This window comes from Dama dama, chromosome 9, assembly GCF_033118175.1.
Source record: "Dama dama isolate Ldn47 chromosome 9, ASM3311817v1, whole genome shotgun sequence".
In the NCBI taxonomy this organism is placed as follows: domain Eukaryota; kingdom Metazoa; phylum Chordata; class Mammalia; order Artiodactyla; family Cervidae; genus Dama; species Dama dama.
Genome location: NC_083689.1, coordinates 63,032,627 through 63,051,076, shown reverse-complemented (window position 1 = coordinate 63,051,076; position 18,450 = coordinate 63,032,627). Strand labels below are relative to the sequence as shown.

The 18,450-nt window shown below is 48.5% G+C and overlaps 1 protein-coding gene across 6 annotated transcripts in view; it reads left to right on the top strand.

The window, feature by feature from the left end:
- The first annotated feature begins 384 nt into the window (after positions 1–384).
- Positions 385–18,450, top strand: part of IL17B (interleukin 17B) — a 61,161-nt gene continuing 43,095 nt past the window's right edge. For 5 of the 6 annotated variants that reach the window (XM_061151708.1, XM_061151705.1, XM_061151704.1 and 2 more), the window contains exon 1: positions 9,032–9,175. The gene's annotated coding sequence lies outside the window, so the exon portion shown is untranslated. Of the gene's footprint in view, positions 1,078–9,031; positions 9,176–18,450 lie in introns of those variants that run through there. The other variant, XM_061151707.1, reaches the window with a different exon arrangement.

Below are 18,450 nucleotides of genomic sequence, written 5' to 3'. Positions count from 1 at the left end.
ACAACAGGAAATTCTTAGGGCAACGTCCAAGGCTGCTTATCAACCCAGGGACTGGACTTCAGCCTCCCAGCCCTCCTCTCTCCTCTTTCCAGGACCAGGACCCTCAGCCCTTCCCAGCAGCAGGCAGGAAGCAGCTTAGCCTGATACTCTGCTGAGATCTGGGCTGTGCTGATCTGGCATGAATAAGCCAGCAACAGCTCAGGAGGCAAAGCTAGAAGGAATGTTTATCTGGGGCCAACAGAAGGGAGAGGGCTGGAGCCGGCAGCCAGAGACACTTGCCTGGGAAGGGCCCCATCTCGTGTGTGTGTGTGTGTGTGTGTGTGTGTGTGTGTTGACCAAAGGCCCTATTGCCTGTGCTGGGGCCCTGCCAGAGCTCGGACAGCTGCTGATTCTGATCACAGGAGTGTGCTCATCAGGGAGGGAGGGTCCTTAGAGAGATCCCAGTGCAGGGGTATCAAATAAATGACAGGTCTACCATCAGAGGAGATGGTTGGATGGCATCACCGACTCAATGGACATGAATCTGAGCAAACTGCAGGAGATAGTGAAAGATAGGGAAGCCTGGGGTGCTGCAGTCCAAGGGGTGGCAAAGAGTCAGACACAACTGAGTGACTGAACAACTATCAGATTTCCTTTCTCTGAATCCTCCTCAACACAGTGCCCCATCCAGAGCTATTATCTACCAACTGGATCTGACAGGAGAGTTAACAGCTGCCCTGTGGTTCCAATTCCAGACCCAGGAGTCTGAGCCTCAGTGATTCCTCTCCAGGGGATTGAAGAGCCTCCACCAGATCCTATAGCTTGGAGAGAGAAGCTGGCCAGTTCTCCCGATCCAGACCCCAGGCTCTTTTTCCTGACATCAGACTTATTACATAGGGTGACACCCAAACCTTCCTGTCTTCCCACTCCCTGTGAATCATTGCTGGCTGCTGCCAAGAACCAGGTTTCACAGCTGCTGTGCTTGCAGCCCTGGCACTGGCTTCCGAGGACAGCTGCTGCTGCTGCTGCAGGGCGTGCCCTGCCCCCAGGGCAGCTGGTTTGTGGGCCGGGAAAGCAAAGAATGGTGCTGAAGTACAGGTAAGAGTTTGCCCAGTCCAGAGAGTTCAAGGAGGACATTCTGGGCAGAAGAATCAGCATATGTAGAAGGGCCTGAGAGAGCTGAAGGGAGAAGAGGGGTGGGTGGGGGCTGGAGGAGGAGCTAGAGGTAGCAGAGTCCTGGCTTCAATGACATGACACCATTGTCCATGGGACCTGGGTTCTGGTCTTGGCTTAGCTACCACCTTGCTGCGGCTCTTAGCGCAAGTCCCCGCCCTTCTGGGCCTCAGTTTCCCCACCTGTTCAGTAAGAAGGAGCTTTTTTCTTTACCGGTGGCTTGGTGGTAAAAATCTGCTACACAGGAACTCCAGATGTGGGTTTGATCTCTCGGTTGGGAAGATCCCTTGGAGAAGGGAATGGCAACCCTCTCTAGTATTCTTGCCTGGAGAATCCCATGGACAGACGGGCCTGGCTGGTTACAGTCCATGGGGTTGCAAAGAGTCAGACAGGACTGAGGGGACAGAGCACATGGACATAAGCACAGTAAGAGGCAGGATCCTGTGCTACTAATGCCATCCTGACTTGTCAGCGGTCCCCAGTGCCCTCCTCACTGTCCTGGCTGGTGGAGGGGACCAGATGCTGATCCTCAGAGAGGCTCAGCCTGGCTAGGAGCTGGCCCAGTGGTCCCTGGGCTTCTGCAGGAGCAGGATGGGGAGAGGGACATGATGTCCTTCTCACCTTTGTGCACTGGGGCAGGAGACAGCTTGGCACAGGGTACCAGCCACCACACACGACTCTGACCCCGGTGAGTCATGCACCTTCTCTGGGCCTTTCCTCCAAAGGGCATCAGATCACTGGACCCAGGGCCCTGGCAGCTGGTGGGGCGGTTGGAGCCGGGGGGATGCCTGCATGGCCAAGGAATGTGTTTACTTCCCCCCCTGCTGAGAGGAAACCCAGCAAGGCCCCTGTTGGATTCCTTCCCAGCCAGACCAGCAGGACTTTCCGCCTCCTCCCCAGGCCGGCCACATGGTTCTAGGCAGCGCCTCCCACCAGCCACTTTTCAGGGCTATCCCGCATCACTTTATCCTTTCACAAATAGAAAACTGGGCCAGTCGGGGCCACTCACTGGTTTTTGGTCCTTGTCCTGGAACCAGGACCCTGCTCTCCCCTAGCTGTGTGTCTAACCACTGTGGAGCCCTCACAGGTGCCTTGCTCTCTCTGGCCTCAGTTTCTCCTTTCTCTTATGCAGGGATAGGATGAGGTAAGGTCTGAGGGCCCCTTCAGGCCCAGAAGTCAGGGGAAATCCTGGGGAGGCAGGGTGATTTGGGGGCTGTGAGCCCAGGCTGCCATTCATTCACCAAGGTTTCAGCACCTGGATGTGCCATGTCCCATTCTAGGTGCTGACAAACCAGCAGCAAGCAAGACAGATGCAATCCCCGGCACCAGCGACGGAGATAGGCATTGAACAGACACCTAAGTGTGTTGAGAAGGAGAAGACTCCATGTGAATAAACTATCAGAGTGGTGAGAGATGGCAGGTGGTGGTCAGGGAAGTCTTCGTCCTGGAGGTGACATTGAAGCTGAGATGTGGGGGAAGAGATGGTGCCCATGTCATCAAGAAACGGGCAGAAGAGAGCATTCCAGGCTGCAGGAGTGGTCTGTCTGAAGGAGTGAGGAGGAAAGACTCGGTAGGGGACATGCAGACCAAGGCGCTAACTTCACCATTAGAGCCCTCGGGACTCTAGAAAGGACCCTTAACCTCCCCGAGGCTCATTGTCATCATCTTAAATTAGCCAAAATATCTAACTTGCAAGATACTCACTAGGATTTAATTACATAGCTTATTCCAGGGCCTTGTAAAGAATAAGTACTCAATAAATAGCAGCAAAGTATCTAGTTATGCCCTGTGTGTATATGACTTCTTTCTTTCTTCCTTTAAAGCTATTGTCTGATTATATTTTGTAATCCATTCTTCTGTTTTTCTTTATTCCTTTGTTCCTAACTTTGCACCTTAATGCTACATTTTACATATTTCTTTAAATTTCTATAATGGGAACATTATTATTATTATTACTAATAGTAGTAACAATAATACTAATAAAATGAGAATGTGGGAGAAAGTATGTAAGCTGCTATGCAAATGGGAGGAATTCTTATCACATATTCCAAATGTCTCAAACTTCATTGATGTATAATACACTGCATCACAGAGTCAAAAGCCGCTTGCAAACCTGAAGCCTCACCCATGTGTGGGGAAGCTGTGGATACTGAGTCTCTTTTCTCATGGGGTTCTGGGAAATGGCATAAGGGATACACAGGCAGATCCTGCGAGGAAGGGAGGGAGTCGGGAATAGAAGCTCTGGGTCCTTGTGAGCACTGTGAGCAGGACTCTGACCCTCCTGAGGGAGAAAATTGGCTGTATACAGACTGAATGAATGAAGATGAGGAAGACTTTTCTAACACATTCCGAACAATTCAGTTCCAAAGATGAAATGACTTCGAGAGGTAGTGATTGTGTGAGCTGTCCTAATCCTTTAAGGAATGGATTCAAGCCTTGGATGGAAAGATGGTATTTTTGAGGGGTGGTGGAGGATATGGAAAATTTGGAAGAGATAATGCCATCAATTAGGAATTGATTCGACTATAGGAAACAAGTTCAAAACAATGGCTTCCCAATATGGATGCTTATTTCTTTCTCTCATAAAAGTATAAAGTAGTCGAATAAAAAAAAAGTATAACATAAAAAATATATAAAGATGGGAAGTCCAGGGCAGTGGTGGCTCTCCTAGCTAGTTCACGTCCTTCTAGTTCATGTCCACCTTCCCTATGGTGCAGCACTCATCCTAGTGGTACAAAAATGTGGCCATCATACCCACATTCCAGGAAGCAAGGCTGAAGAGACAGAGACAGAAAGGTGGACAGACAAAGAAAGAAAGAACAAAGGAAGACTCAGAAGCTGCCTCATCTTGTTGGCCAGAACTTAGTCACATGGCATACCTACTGGCAAAGGGGCATGGGAAATGAAACGTAGTCTTTATTTTAGGTAGTCATTAGCGAAAGCATGTGTACTCAGTCATGTCCAATTTTGTGACCCTAGGGAGTGTAGCCCATCTGGCTCCTCTGTCCATGGAATCTTCCACTCCAAGAATACTGGAGTGGATTGCCATTTCCTCCTCCAGACTGGCATCTCTTGCATCTCCTACTTTGGCAGGCAGACCACTGAGCCACCTGGGAAGCCTGTTGTGTTAAGTCACTTCAGTCAAGTCTGACTCTTTGTGACCCTATGGATTGTAGCCCACCAGGTTTCTCTGCCCATGGAGATTCTCCAGGCAAGAATACTGGAGTGAATTACCATGCCCTTCTCCAGGGGATCTTCCTGACCCAGGGATCAAACCTGTGTCTCTAAGGTGAAACCCCTTAGGTAGCCATGGTTCTAGCTAATAAGTCCTTTGGTGGAAAGAGGGAATCAAGGTTGAGGAGCAATCAGCATGTTTCTGATATTCTTCAGTTCCAAAAGCCCATAAGCTTGTTATTCTTGACCTTCTATCACTGTAACTAAGGTCCAAACCCTTACTTTTGACCCAAAGTGGGTACTGAATAGAATAGGACAGGCTAAGACTGCTAAGGGAAGGCAGGAAGGACCACAGAAATGCTGTATCAGAGAGGAAACTGCCTCTCTCTTCTCCATGCTGAGTGCTGAATCGATATTTGGAAGCCTCTAACCAGGAACCCATGAGCTCAGCAACCTACAAAATTGCCTTTCCTTGAGGTAATGAAATGTTCTGTAGTTTGTTGTGGTTCATGTGCAGGTTGGAAAAGAATTTCCAGACATGAGGCAGAATGAGAGGAGAATAAAGTTTATTAGAGTCGAGACGCTGTTAGAACAGTGTGCTGGCTCAAGGGAGAGCGGAACACTTTTGCAGGCAAGCAGCCAATTTTTATAGTCTCAAATCAGAGAAAATTCCTACCAGAATGGTGATCATCCTGGTCATCCTAACCAGGTTACTGGTTAGGATGCTATAGGGTAGATAATACAATGGGTATTTTACCTAATATTGAGTCAGGAAACTGGCCAGTTTTGATTCAGAAGCTCATGGCAACAGTTGCTGTGGGGCTTGGTCAGTTTCAGAGATTTTTATCATGTGACCTTTGTACAGAGCTTCCACACCTGTGACCTTGGTATATGACTCCAAATTGTTGGCTTTCACAGGTGGGTGATTTACAAAGCACACACTTGAAGGATGTTTCCATATCTATGCCAAAATGGGGGTGAAGCTGTGGTCCACTATGTCAGGAAACAGCACTGGATTTCACCACTGTGTGAAGGGATCCATTTTGGAATTTAGAATCAGGAAAACGCTTATCTCTAGCTGAGCTCACATGATTTTCTTTCTCTGTAACACATCAGATAACATAGTGGCCCTCTGTTGTGTGTGCTATCTTAGCATTACGAGTCCCCTTCCTTTGGTAACGTCACCAGCTTTTATTTGGGGAACACCCCATTCCAACTCCCCACCCCAGCTTCCAGTCCAGGTGGTTCTGCTGGGGCTGGTTCTACCTCCTCTCCTCTTCCAGGGGGAAGGCACGATGAGCAGGCCTGGCTAATTGAAGTCACAGTGATTGCTTCCTGGATTGGATTATGATTCGCTCTGGGATGTTTACATGACGTCCTTGAGACTTTTGCTAATATTATTGAGGAGTGGGAGAAGTACATGCTCTCCACTGGGGACGTTAAGCTGATAAGACACAAATCTGAAGCTGCTGGTGGCCATCTTTGCACCTTGTAGAAAGAGCTTGCTTGAGAATGAGGGAACGAGGCAACACAGAAGATGGCAGCAACACATTCCTGATGACACAGGTTGAGCCTATGAGGCCAGGCCATCCCTGAATTTCCCAGTATTTCCCTAAATTTCCCTGTAAATGAGTCAAAATATTCTCTCTCTCTCTCTCTCTTTTTTTTTTTTTTTGCTTAAGCCAGTTTGAACTCAGTTCCCATGACTTACAAATGAAATAGTCCTCAGTCAAATACTAACCAAACTACAATTCTGCCTGAAAGTGGAGATAAGAGTTTTGTGATTAAGAACGCTAAGTTACCAAAGATTCTTGATTTACCTGCTGCTCAGTTTCTTTCATAGGAAACATGTTGGGAGTTAATGAGCATGCCAACTGTGGCAGAGTGCCTGCAAAAGTGATTGCCAGTGATTCCTCTCATCCCTATGCATGGGTGCCACTCTTCCCATTGGGTTGTGAAATCCATTGTTCTCCTCTTAAACCATGGATCTTGGTTCGTTTTATGAGTTGCTTTGACCCATACAGTTGATTTCAGGGGTGCTGTGATAGTTCCAGGCTTAGGTCTTCAGAGGACTGGCAGCTTTTGCTTTTGCTCTCTTACAACCTGAGGTGCTATATAAAGTCTGGCTAACCTGCTAGAGAGATCCTGTGAGAGAGCAGGTCCAGGCAGCCCCAGATGTTCTAGGCACCACAGCGGAGACACTATGCATGTGAGGAGAGCCATCTTGGACATTTAGCCCCAGGCAAGCAGGGCAAAGAACAGGAAGTGTGGTACATTCCTGCTGATGTTACTTGACCCTCTGGATTTAGCCATGCCTGAAGGCAGTCAGTCCAGTTGGATGCAGCTGAATGCAGTAGCTGAAACTCCAGTACTTTGGCCACCTGATGCAAAGAACTGACTCATTGGAAAAGACCCTGATGCTGGGAAAGTCTGAAGGCAGGAGAAGAAGGGGATGACAGAGGATGAGATGGTCGGATGGCATCACTGACTCAATGGACACAGGTTTGGGTGGACTCCAGGAGTTGGTGATGGACAGGGAGGCCTGGTGTGCTGCAGTCCATGGGGTTGCAAAGAGTCGGACACGACTGAGCGACTGAACTGAACTGAATTGAATTGAATGCAGTAGACTGAGTAGTCCCAACACCAAATAGAGACCAAATAGAGCCCAGATGAGTCCACCCAAACCTAAGGATCACAAGAAAGAACAAATTGCTGCTTTTTTTTTTTTGCCGCAAAGCATGTGGGAACTTAGTTCCCTGACCAGGGATCAAACCCGTGCCCCCTGCTGTGTAACTGTCAAGTCCTAACCACTGGACCACCAGGGGACTACCTCAAATTGCTGCTTTAAGTCATTAAATTTTGAGCCGGTTTGCTACACAGCAATAGCTGACTGAAATGCCCACTTGAGCAACTTTAAAATATCAGGATGTGTTACTGAGTGTTTTGTTTGAATGAGGGCCTTTTTGAGAGATGGCGGTGGGAAAGGTCAGGACTACGGGTCAGATGAGTGGAGCCTGAGGACGATGAGGGGAGGAACTCTGCTTTTCAGTGGCTGGGAACTCAACTGGTGGGAGAGAGAGGCCAAGGTCAGGGTTTCAGCTCAAGAGGCTGACTGCTAGTGGTTGGGAAGGCAAGTACAGAGGGATGGTCATGAGGTCATGAGGCTGACCCTGGGGCTCTGAAATCGCAGGTCATTGGGTCCTTACCAGGTTAGAAGCCTCAGGTCTGGAGAAACAAGGGTTACGCTTTTAAGGCTTCTACCCTCCTGTTTTTCATTATCCTGTTTTATTTAGGATTTAACCTTCTCAATCATCTCAAATCCCTTTTGAAAGTGGGTGGGAGGCAATGGCTCACAGTCTTCTGAGAGCTGGCATTAACCCTGGGACCCAACATGAGGGACCGGAGCTGGCAGGCAGCCCCCTGGCTCCACTGGCTCTTCTTGGGAAAGGCCCTCAGGTGTGTGAATGTGTGAGAGTGTGTGAGTGTACATGTGTACAAGTTGTGTGTGTGAGTACTTGTGAGAGCTGGGTGGAAAAAATGGGTGTGTGCTTGTATGTGCTTGAGTATGAATGTATGTGAGTTATTCGTGCACACAAGTGTGAGTATGAAGAAAGCTGGGTGAACCTGGATGTGCATTCGTGTGTGCGAGCGTGTTTTTGTGAACGTGTGTAAGTGTGATCATGAAATGTGTGTGTTGGTGCGATATGAATGTGTTTGTGTGTATCAGTTGGGTGTGATTTGGGTGGAAATGCGTGTTAGTGTGAGTGTGTTGAGAGCATGCTGATGGGAGAAGAACAGGCGTGTGTGTCTGAGTGTGTGGGGGTTAAGTCCATCCCCATCACAGCATCAGCGTGATCTTCAGAAAACCGTTTTCTGGATTGGTTTACAGAAAAAGAAAGTGCTGAGGGCGAGCTGCTTCTAGGACCAGCCCCCTGCCGGACCCTGTGACCCTTCCCCGACAGACTGTCCCGGCAGCCTCCCCGCCCCCATCCTCACCCCCACCCCCGCCCCCACCCCTGCCTCCCTCTGCCCCTGTGGCCTCCTTCCGCACGCTGATCACAGCTGGTCATTCCCACCTCGCCCCTGCACCGCCCTGCCCCAGCCCCAAGGCTGCTCTGCCCCTCCGGGGGTAGGAGAGTGAGGAGGGGTGGGCCGCCCCGGGGCCGAGATCCAAGAGAATGCCGCTGCGCCAGAGGCCCTTGTGAAACTTTTTCGTGACAGCAGTGAGGCTGAAAATCCCCAGGCCTCCGCCTTCGCGGACTGACGAGTTCACGGCTCCCTTGCGCTGGGATCCCGCTCTCCGCCGCCCTCTTCTGGGCGTCCGTCGCGGGCGAGGGCAGAGGGCAGCCGGCCTCGCACCGCACCCCACCCGCTTCGCTGCCACACAGGGATCAGGGGGACGCTTTCCAAGGCCTAGGATCAGAGTTTATTGTCTCTTCCATGCTTATTGCAGGTCTGACACTCGCTGGATGCCAGGAAGAGAAAATGAATGTATACATTGGCTCACTAGTCGAAGGGGAAACTGAGGCCCAGGTGGGGTAACTCTCAGTGAGCTGGTTGCCCATGCAGAATACATACTATCAAGTGCCCAAGGCTTGCCCTCCCGTAGCTTCATGGGTAGGGGGAAGTGGACGAGTCCTGGCCTTTGCCTACTCAGCATGAACCTTTCTCAGCTCACTGGGCTGCGCTACTTAATTGGAGCAACTGGGCCAGACTGGGGAAGTGGGCGGTGAGGAGCAGAACACAGCCTGCCTCTTCCGGGCGCCCAGGCCAGTCCTACAGCGACTTTCCTGAGCTGGAGGCCCACGCCCGGGCAGCTGCTGACACAGGCACACCCGGGAGCCTAAGGGTATGTGAGTGAGTGTGTGTGTGTGTGTGTGTGTGTGTGTGTGTGTGTGTTGGGGGTGGGACCTAGGCGCGTCCACCTCACCCACTGCCTCTTCTGTAGAGTCATTATCCCTCGGGGTCGAGGGAGACAGGAGAGGCTGAGTTGCCAAGGACTACTCCAGGTGTCCAAGCCTCTCCCACCAGGCCCAGGAGCTCCCCAGGGGGGCTCATTTGCTGCCCTGAGCGTGTCCCTCCCGTGAGACAGGGCCACCTGGTTCCCAGCCTGGGGCTCCCAAACAGAGATAGCCCACTCCCTTCTCTACTAGTTACTCAATGTAGAAAAGGGGGAAGCACAGAGAAGCAGCAAGAAAGCCAAACCACCTGAGGTACCAACCCAAGGATCAGCCCCACTCCCCAAGTAGGCCCATTCATTCTGCCGTTGCTGGAGTCTAAATGGATTCCTCCCCTTCCACCTTCTCCAGGACTGAACCTCTCCTTCCTGACCTCTCTGGGCGGCCTCACCCAGTCCACCCAGCCACTCTCACTTGAACCCAGGTTGTCCCCACCCCAAGGATATGTCTCTGTGCCCTCCCTCCTGTTCTGTTCCTTCACCCATTGTGCCTGCCTCCGTGATGGCCCAGGAGCCCATGTGGGGCGGTAGGGTCTAAGATCTCATTTCTAAGTGAGATGACCGGATCAGCCACTCTCCTGATGTGAAACCTGCCCTGGGTCCTGGGCAGACAAGAGAAGTTCTCAGATTAGTCTGGCCTTCAAGGCTCCACCAATCCTGCCTAACGCCACCCTAGCCATTATTCCTTCCCACTGCAGGTCTACAAGAACGGTTAGTTTCCTTTTGGGCTGGCTTCCCCTGACGTTTTGTGATCTACGTGAGCAGGAGCTGCATCCACTTTATTTCTATGTCCCCAGTGCTTAGCCGAGGGCCTGGCATGGTGTAGCTTCTCAGTAAATGTTTACCGGAAGGAATGTAACTGGCTGGGGCAAACCAATTCACTCCTGTTAGTAATAATAAGAAGCTTTTAGTCAGCATGTATTATGTCCAGGCATTGTGCTGTATGCATTACAAGAATTGCTCATTGTCCTTAGAACTACTTTCTAAGATGATGGTATTATTTATTCACTTATTTATATTTTGGTTGCACAGCTTGTGGGATCTTAGTTCCCCCACCAGGAACTGAACCCAGGCCCTTGACAGTGACAGCACAGAGTCCTAACCACTGGACTACCAGGGAATTCCCTAAGGTGATGCTATTATAATATCCATTTTCCAGATGAGAGAACTGAGGCTGAGAGATACTAAGTGATTTGATCAAAGTTGTATCCAGGATTCCACCCAAGTCCATGACCTGCTGTCCTAGACTGTTGGGTTTGTCTGCTCCTGCCTTGTAAGCGCATTGGCTTTCTGCTCCCTTTTCCCACACTCCTTCGTCTGGGCCCAAAGGCGCGTCCATTCCGCCTTCTCTTCAGGCTCAGCCCCAGGGCCTCAGCAGTGCAGGGCAAGGCTCTGACGAGTCTCAGGTGCCTGGTGCTGTGGCTGAGTGTGCCAAGGAGGCTGCAGGAATGGTTCTGTAGTGAACAGGAACGCCTCTGTCATAGGTCTCAACAAGATTCAACAGGTCAGTTTTAGGTCCTGAAACAAGTTTCTGACATGAGCTTGAACTGATGCAGCAATGGAGAGGTCTGGCCTGGGAATCTCGGTCCAGGCACAATCCCAGACTCTATGTGACTCTGGGCAATGAGCTTAGCTACGCTGAGCCTCAGTTTCCACATCTGTACAATGGGCATGAGAATATCCACTTCACAGTGTCTTTGGGAAGATGAACTGTGAACTGGCATGGGAAGGCACTTTATAAACTACAAAACTGCTAATGGAGGATGAGGGGATAGTGTTGCCTTGTGGGACTGGGATTGGCAGTGGCCTCATTTGGAGGCTGGAAGAAGGAAGGGAGAGGCAGGACAGATGCTGCCCAGACACAGGTTTTTCTGGTTAGGATGTGCAAAGGGGGTGGAGGGAGAAGTGAAAAAGGGGCTGGTGAAGGTGGGCGGGGCCTCTGTTGGGAGCTGCTGGGGATCCCAGAAGAGATGCTGAGTCACTCCCCTCCTCACTTTCCTTCTCTTTTTAGTCTTAATTGCCCTTTTCTGCTTACAAAAGCAGTACATGCCTGTTGTATAAAGTTCAAACAACACCAAACTAATAAAGGTAGTTTCCTGTTCATGCTCCCCAGCTGGAAATGCTGTTGACATTTTGGTGTATGTTCTTCCAGATTTTTCTTTTGATAAATAAATAGATGGGAATTTTTATAGTAATACAAAAGCATGTTCCTTGAAGATAACTCAAAGCAAGGCTGAACTAGAGATTGTGTAGTCCTCATATCCTCCTCAGAACCAGCCACTATTAACAGCTCTGTAGGTATCTCCTTGAACTTTGTATAAGCATTTATATCCATAAGAGGGCATGAATGAGGAGAGGCAGTAATGATTATAGACACAACAGCCAAGACTGCCAGGGTACAAGTCCCAGTCCTAACAGTTACTAGCTGGGTGGCCATGGGAAAGGTATCTAACCTCTCTGAGCCTCATTGTCTTTCTCTGTAAGGTGAGGATAATGATAGCACCTACTTCAAAGTGTGATGGAGAGAATTAAATGAAATAAAGCATGCAGTGCTCAGCATAATACCTCAGTGAAGATTACTATTGTTATAGACACACATAAAGAGAGTCATTTTCTTTCCTATGAAATTAGGATCTTTCCATGCATACTGCCCTGTTTGGTTTGGAGGCAGAATTATGTGGAAAGATTAGTCACAGGGATCCTGAAATTTACACTGAAGACAAGAAGTCTTGCATTTAGAGTCAAAGCATTGGTTGCATAAATGTAGGATGGAAGAAACCTAGATTTCCCAAGCTGAGTCACAGCCATCTCTGTGATGTGGCTGTGATGTGGGCTTGCATCAGTAGATGTTGAGCTTTCCAAACAAAGGAGGTGATGGGCTTTCTGTAGCTTGGGCTTGTTGTCCACCTGAGGCTTCTGTTCTCTTGAAGGTTTTTGGAGGCCTTGCCACATACATCCAGCTACCTTCATGGTAACTTCTGCTTTAAATGTCTACAACTTCTCCCTCCCAATCTCACCTCCTTGGAGCCCCCTTGTCTTCTGATCTTCCCGGACTCAGGGAAGGTACCAAAATCTGCCCATTTGCTCAAAGCAGACCCAGGAATGGTGGTGGCATGCTTTATGAGTGTCCCTCCATCCTGCAATAGCAAAGAGAGATAAGAAATCTTTCCTCAGTGATCAGTGCAAAGAAATAGAGGAAAACAATAGAATGGGAAAGACTAGAGACCTCTTCAAGAAAATTAGAGATACCAAAGGAACATTTCATGCAAAGATGGGCACAATAAAGGATAGAAATGGTATGGACCTAACAGAAGCAGAAGATATTAAGAAGAGCTGGCAAGAATGCACAGAACTATACAAAAAAGATCTTCATGACCCAGATAATCACGATGGTGTGATCACTTACCTAGAGCCAGACATCCTGGAATGCGAAGTCAAGAGGGCCTAAGGAAGCATCGCTAGGAACAAAGCTAGTGGAGGTAATGGAATTCCAGTTGAGCTATTTCAAATCCTAAAAGATGATGCTGTGAAAATGCTGCACTCAGTATGCCAGCAAATTTGGAAAACTCAGCAGTGGCCACAGGACTGGAAAAGGTCAGTTTTCATTCCAATCCCAAATAAAGGCAATGCCAAAGAATGCTCAAACTACTGCACAATTGCACTCCTCACACGATAGCAAAATAATGCTCAAAATTCTCCAAGCCAGGCTTCAACAGTACGTGAACCATGAACTTACAGATGTTTAAGCTGGATTTAAAAAAGGCAGAGGAACCAGAGATCAAATTACCAACATCTGTTCGACCATCAAAAAAGCAAGCGAGTTCCAGAAAAACATCTACTTCTGTTTATTGACTATTCCAAAGCCTTTGCCTGTGTGGATCCCAACACACTGTGGAAAATTCTTCAAGAGATGGGAATACCGGACCACCTGACCTGCCTCCTGAGAAATCTGTATGCAGGTCAAGAAGCAACAGTTAAAACGACATGGAACAACAGACTAGCTCCAAATCGGGAAATAAGTATGTCAAGGCTGTATATTGTCACCCTGCTTATTTAACTTATATGCAGAGCACATCATGAGAAACACTGGGCTGGATGAAGCACAAGCTGGAATCAAGATTGTCCGGAGAAATATCAATAACCTCAGATATGCAGATGACCCCAACCTTATGGCAGAAAGCAAAGAAGAACTAAAAAGCCTCTTGATGAAAGTGAAAGAGGAGAGTGAAAAAGTTGGCTTGACATATACTAAAATTGGAAAAAGTTGGCTTAAAATTCAACATTCAGAAACTAAGATCATGGCATCTGGTCCCATCACTTCATGGCAAATAGATAAGGAAACAAAGGAAACAGTGACAGACTTTATTTTTGGGGGCTCCAAAATCTGCCTCCTTCTCTATGGTCTGACAAGTCTCCCCTGTGTGTCTCTTGTAAGAACAGATGGTGACTGCAGCCATGAAATTTAAAAATGTTTGCTCCTTGGAAGAAAAGTTATGACCAACCTAGAAAGCATATTAAAAAGCAGAGGCATTAGTTTTCCAACAAAGGTCCATCTAGTCAAAGCTATGGTTTTTCCAGTAGTCATGTATGGATGTGAGAGTTGAACTATAAAGAAAGCTGAGCACCAAAGAATTGATCCTTTTGAACTATGGTGATGAAGACTCTTGAGAGTCCCTTGGACTGCAAGGAGATCCAACCAGTCCATCCTAAAGGAAATCAGCCCCGAATATTCATTGGAAAGACTGATGCTGAAGCTGAAACTCCAATACTTTGGCCACCTGATGCAAAGAACTGACTCATTTGAAAAGACCCTGATGCTGGGAAAGAGTGAAGACGGGCGGAGAAGAGGATGATAGGGGATGAGATGGTTGGAGGGCATCACCAGCTCGATGGACATGAGTTTGAGTAAGCTCCCGGGAGTTGGGCAGGGAGTTGGACAGGGAGGCCTGGAGTGCTGCAGTCCATGGGGTCCCAAAGAGTTGAACAAGACTGTGCGACTGAACTGAACTGAACTCGGTCCTGCATGCGATCCTTCCAGAGTCCAGTGGACCTTTACTCACATACATACCTACCTCCCTTCACCTCCCTCCTCTATCTGTCAATGTGCAGTCCTTCTGCCACCCCAGAGCTAGAGCCCCACTTTAAAGTTTACTTTGATCTTATCGGATAGGCATTGTGATGGATTGAATGGTGGCACACCAAAAGGCAAGTCCACACAGTAATTCCTGCAATCTGTGAATGTGACCTCATTTGTAAAAGGGATCTTTACAGATGTCATTAAGTTAAGGATCTTGAGATAAAGAGATTGTACTGGATTATTCAGGTGGGCCCTGATTCGATGATAAATGCTCTTACAAGGGACACACAGGGGAGATTTGTCAGACCATAGAGAAGGAGGCAGAGCAGAGCAGAGTGACGTAGCCACGAGCCAAGGAATGCTCCGAGTCCCCAGATAATGGAAGAAGCAAGGGCAAACTCCCCTAGGATCTTAACAGGGAATCTGGCCCTGCCAACACCTTGATTGTGGATTTCTGGTCTCTAGAACTATGAGAGAATACATTTCTATTGTTTTAAGTCACCTAGTTTATCATAATTTGTTATGGCAGCTACCAGAAACTAACACAAGTAAAATATTCAGGTCATTCAAATGTCAAAGCAAAACAACATAATATGTAAATATTGAGAAATCTTGCTTTTCTAAGTAACCATTCTTTATTAAGTTCTTTTGTATTTTTCCAGAATTTCTGTATGCAGATATAAGGAAACATGAGAGGGGAATACATCTTGATTCCCTTCCCCGGTTTGAGTGATCTTTTCAAATGTATACCTGACTATATCACTCACTGCACTTACATGGGACCCAGACTATCCACTCAGCCTGGCCCTGTGCTCCCCAATCAAGTCTTACACACTCCAGGCTACTTCACTCCAGGCTATAGCCTTCCTGGTCTCCTTCTGCCTGAGTCTTTTTTTTTTAATTATTAACTAATTAATTAATTTGGTGGTGCTGGGTCTTACTTGTGGCACACAGGATCTAGGATCTTTGATCTTAGTTACAGCATGTGGAATCTAGTTCTTGGACTAGGAATCGAATCCTGGACCCCCTACATTGGGATCGCGAAGTCTCAGCCACTGGACCATCAGAGAAGTCCCTCGCCTCAGAGTCTTGACACCCATCCTTGCTCCTGCCTGACCACACCCCCTTCCATCCCAATGTCTTCTGATCTCTACTTAAATGTCAGCCCCATCCCAGCCCCCCAGGACCCTCCCTGACCTTCCAATTTAAAACAGCTCTCCTAATCCTGCCACTTCTCATTGTACCACTCTCCATTTTCTTCCTTGAATTTGTCACAATAGAAAATTAAAGATGTGGTGGCTGATTTGTTTGTGTCTCTCTCCTGCTCCAGATTGTAAATTCTTGGAGCTGAGATTTGTTTTAATCACCCTTCCATCCTGGGCACCAGAAACTGTGCTTGGCATGTGCTAGGTTCTCTGTAAACATTTGTTGAATACATAAATTAGTACTAAAGGCCAACCACTTTCTGGAAACTGTGCCATGCATTAAAGAAAGGGCCTATGGACTCTCTAAAGTAGTGAGTATTGCTATTTTCTTGGAGATGGTTGATCGTTTGTATTAGGCTCTCAAAGGACATCCTGACCGCAAAGGAGGGGTCTTGATTGTGCAGGCAGGGAAACAAACTTAAATTCAGTCTCAGAGGCCCACTGGGAGCCCTGGGCATGTTTATCTTGGGGGAGAGGAAAGAAGCCAGAGCCACTGTTTGTACATCTCTGTGTCAACTGCAAATTGGCACTTACCAAGAGCATCGCAAAGGGCTGAACAACAAAGGCATTTGCCATCTGCCTCTAAGGAGATTGAAACTCATGCTGCTACCACTGTTGACCTTCAACAATCCCTGAGGGAGTTGAGGGTAGAGAGAGACACTCTGTGCTCCAGGGAATCTGGTGGGACAGGTCTTTAGATAGTTGAATGTTTTCTAGGAACAGATTTTTATGATCTCAATCCTTACATCTCCTCATATCTAGAGAAGTACTAAATCCCTTCATAGTGACATTAGATCCTTATGACTAACAAAAAAACCTTTTGTAAAATGAGTACTTCATGGTATTGAACTCCCCCTTCACCAAAACCTTGTATATTGGCCTTCCCCCACTGCCGCTTTGGAGCAGTCTCTCAGAGCTATTTGAGATGCTGCCTCCCAGGCTGCAGTCCTCATTTTGCCCCAAATAAAACTTCACTCACAACTCTCAAGTTGTGCATCTTTTTTAGTCCACATCTGTGGGCAGCAAAGGAGCTAGGGAAAAATGACAGAGCTTTTACTCCAAGAGAAGGACCTCCTAACAATCCCTGCTGATCAAGGACATAGCCTGGCTGGTAAGATGGTGAGGTCCTTGTCACTGGAGGTATGAAAATTGATGTGCATGCCCATCTGTCGGAAATTGTGGCATGAACAGAAAAAGGAAACAGTTTTGGGACTTCAGAGTGGTATATGGATTAAGGCAAGGGGGACAGTTTCTAAATTAATATAGCTATGGTTCCTTCCAGGCTCCCACAGCCTGGAGTGCAACTGACATGGCTCTTGATGTCCCCAAAGTGAGGCCATTTGGGTGCCATCCCCATATTTTACATAGAAGGAGCAAATTCAGACCTATCCCCTTCCTGCTGGGTTGATTTTCACTTTGCTGCTTCCAAGACCAGGAGCGGGGCTGTCTAGGTCTGAAATGCCCAGACAGGCCTGAGTCCCCTCTCTGGCCACTCTCCTTTCACAGCAAGGAGATTGGCTTGCGCAGGCTGCTGGCCAAGCCACTGGGACTCCTGGAGGCGTGCAACCTTCCCTGGACTAGACTGACTGCCTCTCAGCTTCTGGCTCTGGATCCCTCAGGATCAGAGCAGTCCTTTTCATCTCCTTTGCCTGCATCCTCGGACCATGTGTTAGTCGCTCAGTCGTGTCCAGCTCTTTACAACCCCAAGGACTGTAGCCCACCAGGCTCCTTTGTCTATGGGATTCTCCAGGCAAAAATACTGGAGTGGGTTGCCATTTCCTTCTCCAAAAAGCATCCTCGGACCTTAGCCTGTAGCAATTTTGGAATGCCCTTCTTAAAACAAGGATCAAGTGAGATCACGAGATGAGAAGTGTTTTGAGATGCAGTGTGCATACGTGCTAAGTCATTTCAGTCGTGTCTCCCTTTACGACCGCATGGACTGTGTAGCCCGCCAGGCTCCTCTGTTCCTGGGATTCTCCAGGCAAGAATATTGGAGAGGGTTGCCCTGCTCTCCTCCAGGGGATCTTCCCCACCCAGGGATGAAACACACGTCTCTTTTATTTCCTGCATTGGTAGGCGGGTTCTTGACCTCTAGCGTCACCTGGGAAACCCCCTTTTGAGATGCAGAATCCTATGCAAATATGTTAGACAATGGTCATTGATAATAACAAAAAGTCCTTCTAAGTTAGCCTGTCTTTCCAGGGTGGGCCACAAGAGGGCACCGCCTCCTTTTTGCGTGCGTCACGCCGCCTTGGACACGCCCCCAGGAGGCACCTGGTCCCGGCTGCCCTGTCAGTAAAAGGAGATGCTGGTCCTCACTGCGGAGCCTGGTAGGCTGCGGTCCATGGGGTCGCTAAGAGTCGGAAACGACTGAGCGACTTCACTTTCACTTTTCACTTTCATGCAATGGAGAAGGAAATGGCAACCCACTCCAGTGTTCTTGCCTGGAGAATCCCAGGGACAGGGGAGCCTGGAGGGCTGCCGTCTATGGGGTCGCAGAGTCAGACACGACTGAAGTGACTTAGCAGCAGCAGCAGCAGGTCCTCACTGCTGGAAGATCTGTCACCAGGCTTGTCAGGGGGTTCCAGTTCCTTCTCCCCACAGGACAGAGGCCCATGGCTTGCCTGGGCATGTCGGGACGTATTTGAGAGACTGTTACCACGTTATGGCTCTGTTCAGAAGAGGTCTCGAGGCTGAAATTCTGGAAGAGGAGCACGAGACCTCACACCTGTGTGTGTGTGTGTGTGAGCGAGTCCTCACACGTCGGAGTTCTCTGGTTGTCTCGTTCACTGCTGTGTCCCCAGCAGCAGGCGCATAGGGGCACCCAGTCAAGAAGGCTCGCAGAGGTAAATGGAGAGGACACACCTCTGCTGGACATTTGTTGT